At 41.0% G+C, this 11,204-nt stretch overlaps 1 pseudogene; it reads right to left on the bottom strand.

The window, feature by feature from the left end:
- Nucleotides 1–9,920: 9,920 nt before the first annotated feature.
- LOC104657164 lies at nt 9,921–10,595 on the bottom strand (annotated as a pseudogene).
- Nucleotides 10,596–11,204: the final 609 nt, after the last annotated feature.

Here is an 11,204-nt window from a genome sequence, read left to right as displayed (position 1 = left end):
ATTTCTTTGCTAACTTCCCCTGCTTTATTTTCATGCCAAAACACAGAGAGGTGCAGAGAATAGAACTCTGTACCACAGTCTAAAAGTGTTCGTTTCAGGCACAACACTGCTGTTTTTGAGCTGTGGGTCCTCAGACAAGCCATTTTAGCTTTCCGACCCTCAGATTCCCACTTGCCTGCTTCTTCACCACTTCCTGGGGTGATAAGAGAAGACCAAATGATATGCTTGTGAAGGTGCTTTGCCACTGGTGTGTACCCTATGCAGACATGAAGCAATATTGGTATTACTTTATAAAAGTAAGACATCATTTTCTCATTCACAGGACTGAGGATTAGAAAGAATAATGCTGAGTTTCTGGCTGCCTCTGCTTTTGAGGACCTAGGAGGCATTCTGACCTAAAGAGAGTAGGCTCTGGGGTCAAACATAAATGTAAACACCATTAGTGTGACCTTTGCAGATCATTTGTCTGCCCTGTGCTTCTATTACGCTATCTGTCTGCAAAGTAAAGAACTTCTTTACAAAATGCCTCATACAAATGTGAATACAACAAATAAGTTCCATCTCTAAAGTTCTTCATAGAAAACAGAATTATATGATGCACTCACTATCCAAGAATAAATGATACCAGGAAAGGGCAAAAGTTAATTAATCCTCTTACAATAAGGAGCATATTTCAAGGTAAATAACAAAAATAATTATCTTAAAGTTAACAAAATGTATATGGTTATTCGCAACTATGCATTAATTCTTAGTCTGAAGAATGTTGAGGAGTTGATTTGGCATGAAGAGGACACGTTTTCTTGGACAAAATTATAGGATGGCACAGTGCGACTTTGTTTAGCTCATACAACCTTTGTGTAACACCATCGAAGGGGATCGTTTTACGAACAACTTTTTTTAATCAACGGTTTTTATCAGTTTTCCAAAGGGATTTAAACAATTCTTTGACATTTAAGCTGGTACATTTTGGAAGTATCTCTGGTATCATCATCTTTACCTATTACTCTTCTTTAGCGTTAATTTATATGATTCCTTGTCTATTTTTTCTTCTTCAGTTTTTACCTAGTCATTGACACGTGACTATACTTGACTTTGGAGCAGTTCTCCAACATTATTTTCATCAATTTCATGAAATTCTGCATCTTTTGCAAGAATTACAACTCTGCTTTACCATCTATCTGACTTGTGTTGTCAGATGTTTACAGTATTCTATAAGTAGTAAGAGTTAGGCTGAAAAAGTTTTGACTTATGATCAGGGATAGTCATTCAAGCTAAGCAGAGAAGGTTGTTTGAAAGGGGAAAAATTTTATGGGTATTCAGTTCATCAGTGAATACTTTCATGTAATGGCAAATATTCCTGTATAATCATATTCTAGAGGAATTTGAGTAATGAAAACTCAGATAAGGAGTCTCTGGGCTGGGTGCAGTGACTCACACCTATAATCCCAGCACTTTGGGAGGCCAAGGCGGGCGGATCACAAGGTCAGGAGATGGAGACCATCCTGGCTAACATGGTGAAACCCTGTCTCTACTAAAAATACAAAAAATTAGCCGGTCGTGGTGGTGGGCACCTGTCGTCCCAGCTACTCGGGAGGCTGAGGCAGAAGAATGGTGTGAACCTGGGAGGCAGAGCTTGCAGTGAGCGGAGATCACACCACTGCACTCCAGCTGGGCGACAGAGCGAGACTCCATCTCAATAAATAAATAAATAAATAAAATAAAATAAAATAAAATAAAATAAAATAAAAATAAAAATAAAAAAGGAGTCTCTGATAATGCCTTTTTTTCTATCCAAGAATTCCTTTTTGCATTTTTGGTTAAGTTATAGTGGATTTAGGCTGAACCATATTCACTCTCTTATAAAGGACCTGCATTTACTTGTCAGTTCCCAACCTGGGTGAAGGGGTGCTAACTTTGCCCAATAAGATCAATTTCATTAGCATGGTGTTCTAAATCAATGTCTCTTAAACTCCATTCTGTGCTATTCTCTTTATTAATATTCTGCAAACATATGTAAAATAAAGCTATATTTTAGTAGTTTGATGTCAAACAAAATTAAAAGTGATGATTCATTGAATTCATTATTTCTACCAGTAAAGAGAACAGTTAATTTTTTGTTATGTAAAAAACCAGTAGTCTAATTAAAAGACATCACTAAGAGTGAAAGATCAGGGTCAGGCGCAGTGGCTCACGCCTGTAATCCCAGCACTCTGGGGGCCGAGGCAGGCGGATCACGAGGTCAGGAGATGGAGACCACCCTGGCTAATATGGTGAAACCCCGTCTCTATTAAAAAATACAAAAAATTAGCCGGGTGTGGTGGCGGGCACCTGTAGTCCCAGCTACTTGGGAGGCTGAGGCAGGAGAATGATGTGAACCTGGGAGGTGGAGCTTGCAGTGAGCTGAGATCGTGCCACTGCACTCCAGCCTGGGTGACAGAGTGAGACTGCGTCTCAAAAAAAAAAAAAAAAAAGAGTGAAAGACTGGGAAGAGATATTTACAATAGATATATCCAATAAAAGACTTGTATCCAGATTTCTGCCTAATTTTTGAAAAGAAAGGCTGGATATGGTGGCCCACAACTGTAATCTCAGCACTTTGGAAGGCCGAGGTGGGAGGATCACTTGAGCCCAGGAGTTTGAGACCTACCTGCATAAAATAGTGAAACCCTGTCTTTACAAAAATACAAAAATTAGCCTTGCATGGTGGATGCGCACTTGTAATCCCAGCCACTTGGGAGGCCGGGGTGGGAGGATCACTTGAGCCCAGGAGTTTGAGACCTACCTGCATAAAAGAGTGAAACCCTGTCTTTACAAAAATACAAAAATTAGCCTTGCATGGTGGATGCGCACTTGTAATCCCAGCCACTTGGGAGGCCGGGGTGGGAGGATCACTTGAGCTCAGGAGGTAAGTGCACCTCACTGAGTTCAGGAGGTCACCTGATCTCAGCTCACTGCACTCCATCCTGGGCAACAGAATGAGACTCTGAAACAAACAAACAAACAGAACAACACTTTAACAGGCACTTTACTGTATCCAAAAAGGGTATCCAAATGGCCAATAGACATATTACCATCATTATTAGTCATAAAGGAAATCAAATTACAACCTCAGTGAGATACTGCTATGCCTGTGGCAGACAATTAAAATTAAAAGGACTGACAATGCATGTGCTGGTAAATATGTCGAGTAACTGGAACTCTTACAAACTGCTGGTGAGACTATAAATTGTAAACCCACTTTGGAATACTGCTTGACAATAACCATTAGGTTGGTGCAAAAGTAATTACCATTACTTTTTTATTTTTATTTTTTGAGATGGAGTCTCGCTCTGTCACCCAGGCTGGAGTGCAGTGGTGTGACCTCAGCTCACAGAAAGATCGCCTCCCAGGTTCACACCATTCTTCTGCCTCAGCCTCCCGAGTAGCTGGGACTACAGGTGCCCGCCAGCACGCCCGGCTAACTTTTTGTATTTTTAGTGGAGACGGGGTTTCACCATGTTAGCCAGGATAGTCTTGATCTCCTGACCTTGTGATCCGCCCACCTCAGCCTCCCAAAGTGTTGAGATCACCCACATGAACCACCGCACCCGGCCACCATTACTTTCAATACCACAACCTGTAATTACTTTTGCACCAACCTAATACTAAAGCTAAATGTATGTATACGTTATCATCCAACAATTCTACTTTTCAGTATATATCCAAGAGAAATAAGTGCTTATGTACACCCAAAAGGCAGGTACAAGAATGTTCATAGCTTCTTTTTTTTAACAAAAGCCAAACTAGAAACAACTCAATACCCTAGAATGGATGAATACATTGGATTATTTTCATACAGTGGAGAACTACATAGAAGTGAAAATGAACAAACTACTGAGATATGTAGCAATGTGGCTTTTAAAAAAAAACAGACACCAGAAATATATAATGTATGCCTTATAAGAAGTTCAAAGCAGACAAAATTAATCAGTGGTGATAGAGAGAAAATCAACAATCATCCTAGATGGGGATGGCATTGGCTGGGAGGGGACACAAGTAAGCCTTCTGGGGTGCTAGAAATATTGTATTTCTTGATCTGCATGGTGGTTACATGGGTGTATATAAACATTCATTGAGCTGTACTCTGAAGATTTTTACATTTTTAATGTAAAATATATATAATTGCTATATCATTATTTTATATATAATCATATGTAAATATGATTGTATAATTTTTTAACTTTCAAGTTCAAGGGTACAAGTGCAGGTTTGTTACATAGGTAAACTCTGTTTTACAGAGTATTTCACCACCCAGATTTTAAGCCTAGTATGCATTAGTTATTTTTCCTGCTCCTCTCCCTCCTTCCATCCTCCACCCTCCAAAAGGTGCCAGTGTGTATTGTTCCCCTCTGTGTGTCTATGTATTCTCATCATTTAGCTCCCACTTATAAGTGAGAACATATGGTATTTGGTTTTCTGTTCCTGCATTAGTTTGCTAAGGATTATGGGCCCTGCATGCATTGGGTATTAAGCCCCACATGCATTAGGTGTTTGTCCTAATGCTCTCCCTCCCTTTGCCCCCACTCCCCAGCAAGCCCCATTTGTGATATTCCCCTCCCTGTGTCCATGTGTTCTCATTGTTCAATGCCCACTTATGAGTGAGAACATGTAATATTTGGTTTTCTGTTCCTGTGTTAGTTTGTTAAAGATAATGACCTCCACCTCCATCCATGTCCCCAGGCATGAACCACCACACCCGACTGATCTTGTTCTTTTTTATGGGTGCATAGTATTCCATGGTGTATATGTACCACTTTTTCTGTATCCATTCTATCACTGATGGGCATTTGGGTTGATTCTATCTCTTTGGTATTGTGAATAGTGCTTCAGTAAACATATATGTGCATGTGTTTTTATAATAGAATTATTTCTATTTCTTTGGGTATATACCCAGTAATGGGATTGCTGAGTTGAATGGTATTTCTGTTTTTAGGTCTTTGAAGAATTGCCACACTGTCTTCCATAATGGCTGAACTAATTCACACTCCCACCAACAGTGTACAAGCATTTTTTTTTCTCCACAACCTTGCCAGCATCTGCTATCTTTTTTTTTTTTTTTTTTTTTTTTTTTTTTTTTTTTTTTTTATGGAGTCTCACTCCATTGCCCAGGCTGTAGTGCAGTGGTGCCATCTAGGCTCACTGCAAGCTCCTCCTTCTGGGTTCATACCAATCTCCTGCCTCAGCCTCCTGAGTAGCTGGGACTACAGGCACCCGCCACCACGCCTGGCTAATTTTTTGTATTTTTTAGTGGAGACAGGGTTTCACTGTGCTAGCCAGGATGGTCTCCATCTCCTGACCTTGTGATCTGCCCGCCTCAGCCTCCCCAAGTACCGGGATTACAGGTGTGAGCCACCGCGCCTGGCCAGCATCTGCTATCTTTTGACGTTTTAGTAACAGCCATTCTGACTAGTGTTAGATGGTATCTGACTATATAAATATGTATAATATATAAATATATAATACAAATCATATCTTCTTAAATATAGTAAAGTGGGAAAAATTAGCAGTGAGTGAAAATTCTGTTGCTGAGAAACATAACTTCAATGTAAACATTTTAAATTCTTTTTTAATCACAAAATCAAAATATTTATTTTGTTCTTTTTCATATGACACTGTTAAAACATTCCTGCTACAGCAATACTGCTCTCCAGAAGCTTACAATCTAAAACAGTCAACATTAATTGTAGACCCCAGTAACTAAGGCATTATATCAAATGCACTTTTTTGGGGTTTTTTTTGAGATGGAGTTTTGCTCGTGTCGTCCAGGATGGAGTGCAGTGGTGCCATCTTGGCTCCCTGCAACCTCCACCTGCCAGGTTCAAGTGGTTCTCCTGCCTCAGCCTCCAGAGTAGCTGGCATTACAGGCATGCGCCACCACACCCGGCTAATTATTGTGTTTTTAGTAGAGGAGGGGTTTTACCAGGCTGGTCTCAAACTCCTGACCTCAGGTGATCCACCCCCACTCAGCATCCCAAAGTGTGTGAGCCACTGTGCCTGGCCCAGACTTTGTATCTTTTGAAGGAGTAGCTGGAGAGGGCAGGATCAAAATTGAATGACGTGAAAGTGTATTCCCCTCCACCTGCTCCTTATAAGGAACCCCTTATGACTAGCACCCAAGACCAGTACCCACAGCCTAAAAGGGAATTTCAGACAACCCTACCATAGAAGTAGTAAAGAAACTTTGATTTCTAATCTCCTAGTGGATACAGTGAGGATTCCATTTGTGGGCAATGGGGATGCTGGGAGTTCCTCCATCACAGACTAGAGACGGCACCTAAGATTCTGTAACTTTGGGAAAGGTACCAGCCTTATAGAAATTCCAGTGGGGCAACTGCCTCTTGAAGCATGCTTAAAGTCTCTAACAGGTTTATAAATGCCAATTTCTGGTTGGTATTTATATGCACAGCATACCACTGTCCAATGCATCAGGAGGCCTATGGAGATTTAATACAGTAGAGGTAAGATCAAAAACACTCAAAGAAAAGGGAAAGGACAGCAGAGTAAGGAGGCTAAAGAAATGGTGATGCAGTCTTCTAATAGATGTGAATGGGGAAAGAGGAAGAGAGAAGTTTAGATCCAAAATGAATATAGAAGTCAAGCATTAAATTCCAAATGAACAGGTATATAGAAATGAAAAGTTAATGAAATCATTGTATTATCACAGTCCAAGGGCTCAAGATGGAATTTAAGCTTTTTCTCCTTCACTGGCTTCATCTTTTGGCAGCCAGTCTAAGAATCTCTGAAATTCACATTTTCAGGAGATTATCTCTATCCTGAATACCTGTATCTCTATCCTGAATACCTGCAGACCTAACCTAAACTGCTATTTATTTCTGTGAATTTCAAAGTCATAGCATTTAGTTTTAACTGGCCTTGAATTTTCTTCTTCTTCTTTTTTTTTTTTTTTCTGAGACAAGGTCTTGCTCTATCACCCGAGCTGAGTGCAATGGCGCAATCATGGCTCACTGCAGCCTCGACCTCCTGGACTAAAGCAATCCTCCTGCCCTAGCCTCCCAAGTAGCCAGGACTACAGGTGTGCAGCACCACGCCCAGCTAATTTTTGATTTTTATAGAGATGGGATCTCACTATGTTGCCCAGGCTGGTCTCAAACTTTTGGACACAAGCCATCCTCCCACCTTGGCCTCCCAAAGTGTTGGGATTACAGGCGTGAGCCATTGTGTCTAGCTGGCCTTACTGATAAGGTTCTGTTGCTGGGAGGGTATTCTATAGCAGCTCATGGTGAGATTTCTAGAGAGCACCAGTGTCACTACTAACTATTGATTTCTATTTATTTCTTATGATTTTATGATTCCTTGGCTTAAGACAACAGGCTGTATTACATCTTTGTGTTGGACTTTGTCAGTACCTGTCATTCACCCTGCTCATGTTAAGTATCATCATTGCAAGGTGATGGAATGAGAGAAAAGCACAAAGCTCTAAATGTTGGTTCTTAGATTTTAACCTCAATCCAGTAGGTTCATAACCCTCTCTTGGTTCAAAGCCATACAAGTACACATTCCTTGCTCTCCAATATTTAACTGGCACCCGTGGAGAAAGTACAAAGGCCAACAGGATAGCTGTGTTTTATTTCCTCTGCCCTGAGGCACAACTGGATCTAGCACCAAGGAGGGCAGGATTTAACAGATCAGCACAAGACGAATCAATTTAAAGAGGTAGTTTGAACCGGGAATAAGACTTCAGTGTAGACTACAACTGAACAGAATAAAAATCCAATGTGGTTCTTCATTGAGAATAGGGGTTTTGGCCACTTGTGAAGTAATTAAACCCTCACTAATAACAAAGATGTTTACATGGAGGATGAGGATCTGCTTGGTATGAACACAGTTGTTGGAGCCTGAGGAAAATCTGGACTTCAGCAAACCACACCCTGAGTCTTTCCAAAGAGAGAACTGGGCTTTTGCCCTTCTGGCCCGTGACTGCTAGATTTACACTGCAGATCAAAGGTCTCTCTCAACAATCAAACTACTTCCAAGAAGTCATAGACCTTTAAAAATAAGGACTAATGACTTCATACAGGCTAGTAAAAATAGTTTGGCTATAGCCCTTCACGCAGGTGTGCTTGGGTACACATACACACAGGTGGAGTTCAATAAATGTGGAATGATTAGATATTGATCAACAGTATTTACTATGTGAGTTAAGTCCAGACACACCATCTACCAATCAGCAGTTCAAATCTCCATGCCCAATACCGGGCAGCCAACCCACCAGCTCATATTTTCTTAGTTTAAAGCAGAGATTCTCAAAGTGTGGTCCCTTGTATCATCAGCAGGAACTCAGAAGTGCCACTTTGGGGGCTTTTGCATTGAGGCCCAGCAATTAGTGTTTTAACAAGCCCTACAGGTGATGTTGATGCATGCTAAAGCTTGAAAATCACTGTTTCAGAGGCAGACATGCGAAAACAATAGTGGGAAAAATAATTCAAATTCTTTTGCTTCACTTCAGCTGGGACAAACCAAGGTATCAAGTCAAAGTAAACTGCAGATGGTATTATTTAAAAATATCTATTTCTTTTTCCTTTTTTTTTTTTTTTGAGATGAAGTCTCGCTCTGTCACCAGGCTGGAGTGCAGTGGTGCGATCTCGGCTCACTGCAATCTCCGCTTCCTGGGTTCAAGCAATTCTCCTGCCTCAGGAGAGTAGCTGGGATTACAGGCACGTGCCACCATGCCCCGCTAATTTTTATGTTTTCAGTAGAGACAGGGTTTCATCATGTTGGTCAGACTGGTCTCAGTCTCGTGACCTCGTGATCTGCCCACCTCGGCCTCCCAAAGTGCTGGGATTACAGGCTGAGCTGCCACACTAGGCCTAATAATATCTATTTCTATTTTCTCAAATTGATTGTCATTTTTTGATTGGCAAGTTCATGCTAATCAAAGTGTTAAGTGGGAATGCAAGTCGATGAGTCAGCCATCCAAGAATACACACTCTGCAAGCTCTAAGCCCGTATTTAATTTCAAACCACCCCTCTGCACACTACGAAGATTTTGGTGTAATGCATCACATCAAGAGAAAGGCACCATGTATTTCCCACTCATTGAATCCAAAAGCTGTACCTTCTATTTTTTTTTTTTTTTTTTTTTTGAGACGGAGTTTCACTCTTGTCGCCCAGGCTGGAGTACAGTGGCACCATCTTGGCTCACTGCAACGTCTGCCTCATAGGTTCAAGTGATCCTCCTGCCTCAGCCTTCTGAATAGCTGGGATTACAGGTGCCCACCACCATGCCCAGCTAATTTTTGTATTTTTAGTAGAGATGGGGTTTCACCATGTTGACCAGACTAGTCTCGAACTCCTGTCCTCAGGTGATCGAGCCTGCCTTGGGCCCCCAGAGTGCTGGGATTACAGGCGTGGGCCACTGTGCCCGGCCCTGGACCTTATTTTCTAATGTTAAGTTTGAGTTTTGGGTTTAGTTGGGCAAGAATTTCCTTCAGCTGCCATCAATCCTGGCTGAAGTTAACCCCTTTCAATCACTGACCCAGGGGGGAAAAACACCAAATTTACTTACTATCTGTTAAACATTCAAAAAGGAAGCAGATGATCAAGTCAATGAACAAAAAGCTGCATGGATTAGACAAGAACATATAACTTGGCTGTAAGATGATGGAGAAGGAAAAGACATCTCATGCGGGCTTCTCCTTCAGAGAAATGGGAATCTCAGCTTATTAGCAAAAACAATTTGGGAGGTTACTACTTTAGCTCGGAGACTATAAACTAAACCTCTGTTGAGCAGGTGTGTGGTGTGTGTGTGTGTGTACATGCACAAAGAGGAGGAAGAAGGGATGATTGGAGCAGGAATCACGTCTTCAAGTCTTGAACAGCTTCCCAGTGCAATCAATAAGACCACACCATAGAGTCTGACATTAATGGCAATGCTCTGTGATGTCTCCTACCATTGCCTTCTTCTGGCTGAAGAGGAGGTATCCTGTACTAGCCCCTACTGTTACTGCAATGTAGAGGTACCCATTGTAGGTCATGAAGATGAGCATGAGGAAGTAGCTTATGACCACCTGGATGATGTGCAGCACTGTTGTAGGAGGTGAGGAAAGCTCAGCCATCTGCTGCCAAACAGTTTTGTATGTCTCCATAAGGATGGTTCCATTTGGTCCTGGGACAGGCATGGAATTGTAGCGAATGCTGACTTGTGACTTACACAGCAGGCTCTCTCGGGCTATCTTGAGTCCTTCATAGAACATTGCTAGTAAAAAACACTGCCACAAAAGTTCCAGCCATTTCTCCAGCTGTATTGATCACCAAACCAGAAAACAGTAATTCCACATTCTTAAAGCTAAAGTAGAAGGTAACAGGCATCATCATCTTCATGTTGCTGTCTCCTCCATCATGGGAGTGTGAGGCTGAAGTGGTTGGGTGATGGTAAGAAGGCTGCATGGTACTATTGGAGCCCATATAGCTCATCCCCATATGATGGGAATGATTCATTTTTTCCAGGAAAAGTTGAGAGTCAGCAGAAGATTCTTTCCAGGCTGAGTCCAGCCACTAGCACCTCTCTCTCCGAATCTTAGCCTGTCACCCCCTCCCGACTCCTCAAATCGCCCCTCCACTTCTACCCAGCTCAACGTGTCCATGACCACTACTGAGGCTGAGGATTTCCCACCCCCAACATTCGTAATTCTTAGTAGTGTAGCATATTTATAAAGATTGGAAAGACATTTAATAAAATGTTTATGAAAAGATTGTGGATTGTTTTATTGCCTTTATGCTGTTCAATATTTTTTCAGTTTTCTATGATGAACATGTCTTAATTTATAAACTGAAAAAAAAATACATGAACAATGTTTTAAGGCATCTGCTAAAATGTTAACTAAAAATAGTGTCCCATTTTAACTTCAATTCACTGATTCATAATGTTAGTATTAAATATTTTTTGTGTGTGTACCTTTTTAAATAAAAGAGAATTGAAAATTATCTTTTTGGATTAATAATACTCGGATAATAGTCACAAAAGTATATATTTTTTCTTTTATTAAAACCATATGCAAGATCATAGCATGCTTGCTTTATTTTAGAGCAGTTTAGCCTGTGTTAAGCATTTCAGCTTAAGTCTGGCTGCTTGAGTTTATAGACTTAGCTCTGCTACTTTCCAGCCCATAACTGTAGAAAACGACTTCCCCTCTCTAATTTTTAGT

This window comes from Rhinopithecus roxellana, chromosome 1 (assembly GCF_007565055.1).
Source record: "Rhinopithecus roxellana isolate Shanxi Qingling chromosome 1, ASM756505v1, whole genome shotgun sequence".
In the NCBI taxonomy this organism is placed as follows: domain Eukaryota; kingdom Metazoa; phylum Chordata; class Mammalia; order Primates; family Cercopithecidae; genus Rhinopithecus; species Rhinopithecus roxellana.
This window is presented reverse-complemented; position numbering and strand designations above follow the sequence as displayed.